Genomic DNA, 2,887 nt, shown 5'->3' with positions numbered 1-2,887 from the left:
TTATTTCATTTGCCGAAGCGCTAGTGCTGCTACAGAAGGCAGCCGCCCTTCGGTCAATGGGCGTGGGCGCGGCTAATCGCCCAAGAATGTGTACGACGGGACGGAATGATTCACGTTTGCGCATGCGCCTACGCGATGCAGATCATCTCCAGTTAGAAGACAGGACTTAGGTCTAGGTGTCTACCTTTCCATTCGACAATTTCGTGGTTTTAGCGTTTTCCTTTTAGCAGTTTCGTAGGTTGTAGCATTTTTTTAAAAAGATTATTTGCTTTATTTTTGTTTTTTTGATTTATAATTAGCTGAGACCTCACGATAAATAAGAGTATTTTTAAGCAGTGCTAAAACGTGGTTGCAAGAGATGACTTACGTAGTAGGTGTAGGTCTCGACATTGTAATTCGACTGTTTTGAAAGTTATAGCGTTGTTCTTTTTTGTATTATAACCTTTTATTTACTTCTAATCTTTAAAAATTACTGTAGCTGAGACTTCGCGAATAACAGAATGGCTCTAGTCGATACAAATTTGCAATTGTTGCGCGAATGGACCTAGGCCTAGGATCCAACATTTTAACTTAAATTCTTAAGTTTTACCGTTTTCTTTTTAAAGTTAGTTCCTCGATTCAACTTCACATTTAAGCAAATGACAACTGAGACTTCACGAACGGCAGAATACAGTTTGATTATCGTCAATAATTCCGAGATTATTACGACAATCCAATTCTCAAAACACTTTATTTTCTTCTCCAACTCCTCCAGTAGCGAGACGACCCGCTTAGCACGACTTCACTTTCGCGTTTTTTCGGAAGGGGTTAGGGGAGGTAAAGAGGGGTTGGGGAGGGGGTGTCCTTTTCCCTTTACAGTCATAATTAGGGGAAGAGGAGGAGGAGGAGGAGGAGGAGGAGGAGGAGGAGGAGGTAGAAGGAGGATTTTCCCTGGGCCGTCTCGCCTTCATTTTCTTTATGATAGGAAATATCGACAAAGGAATTAGCTTCATTATCAACTTGACCAGGTCTCCGCAAACTCATTATCTATGGAAAAATTGTACCCGAGGAGGAGGAGGAGAAGGAGGAGGAGGAGGAAGAGGAGGAGGAAGCGGTGGCGGGGATTGTGTGTGTGTGTGTGTGTGGTGAGAGAGAGAGACAGACAGAGAGAGACAGAGAGAGAGAGATTGACTGGCAGACACGTAGACAGTTAAGCAGCAGCGCTGGTAAATATAGGTGGTACGAATAGAGAAAGAGACAGAGAGATTCACACAGGCAAATAAATTAGGAATCAGGTAAAAGAGAGAGAGAGAGAGAGAGAGAGAGAGAGAGAGAAGAGAGATTTAACACAGGCAAATAAAATAGGATCAGGTAAAGAGAGAGAGAGAGAGAGAGAGAGAGAGAGAGAGAGAGAGAGAGAGAGAGCTCACACACGCAAATGAAAGAGGAATCAGATTGAGAGAGAGAGAGAGAGAGAGAGAGGAGAGAGAGAGAGAGAGAGAGAGAAGGACACATCCGAAAGTGAAAAGTATTGATAAAAGATACTTTTGCCAAGAGTGAAATTAAAAAAAAGAATGAAACAACTATAAACAACCTCTGTTACGCCGACGATATGGTTCTGATTTCCCCATCAGTGCATGGCCTCCAACGACTCATCGACACTTGCCGCCAATATGCAGAGGAATTTGATATAATCTACAACGAAACCAAGGGGACCAAAAAACCCAGTGCATGTCGCTGCTCCCAAGATCGCTTAAGCATATTGCAGAACCACAAATTTTCCTCGGAAACCATCGGCTGGAATTTGTGCGCGAATTTCCGTATTTGGGTCACATTATTACCGACGACCTAAAAGATACGGCAGACATTGAACAGAGGCGTCGTAAACTATGTGCAACTGGCAACATGATTGCAAGGAGGTTTGCCTTCTGTCACCGAGACGTGAAACTGCTGCTCTTCCGCTCGTACTGTTACAGTATCTATGGGTGTTCCCTCTGGACGAACTATACCCGAGAGACCATGAGACGTATCACTGTTGTGCACAATGACATTCTGAGACGCCTCACAAACACTCCACGCTACCACTCCGCCACACAGATGTTCTTAGAAAACCACCTGGACAATTTAAAAATCATTGTAAGGCCAACAATGTCCAGCCTGGTAACCCGAGTGAGAAACAGCGGCAACTCGCTCATTCAAAGCATCCTAAGGAGTGAAGCAAGAAGAAGATCTAAATTGTGGGAAAGATGGGAAAATGAGGCCTTTGTCCCCTAAAGGACTTAATCTCTGTATTAGCAAGATGTCATCTGCAGATTTTGTCATTATTATATTTATGCTGCATGATATTTTATTTTTTTCATTATTTCTGTGATTACTATCAAGTTAAAGTTTCTTTACGTATATATATATATATATATATATATATGTATGTATGTGTGTATGTATGTATGTGTATATGTATGTGTATATATATATATGTATATGTGTATATGTATGTATGTATATATATATGTATGTGTATGTGTATATATATGTATATATATGCATTCAATTTATGTATTTAGCTCTCTGGACCAGACTACTGTAACCACCTAAGGTCTCTAGTGAAATTTAAGCTATATAATTTGTGCACTAACTGCTATAACTCTCAATCCATTTTTTTTCTCACCAACATTATTACTATTACCAGTATTATGATTACTATCTTTTATGCTACCTCAGCTAATTTGTGGATAAGTGCCGATTACTAATTTTTCCTATCATGTTGACTCATATATCTAGATTGTGTATGTTACTGTGTATTTTGTATGTTCATTGTATATGGTCTTGAACCGAAATAAAGGATATTATTATTATTATTATTATTATTATTATTAGGAAGGAGGCCCTTCTCTGAGGGCAGTAGCAT

Source organism: Macrobrachium nipponense, chromosome 18, assembly GCF_015104395.2.
Source record: "Macrobrachium nipponense isolate FS-2020 chromosome 18, ASM1510439v2, whole genome shotgun sequence".
In the NCBI taxonomy this organism is placed as follows: Eukaryota; Metazoa; Arthropoda; class Malacostraca; order Decapoda; family Palaemonidae; genus Macrobrachium; species Macrobrachium nipponense.
Note: the sequence above shows the minus strand (reverse complement) of the source record.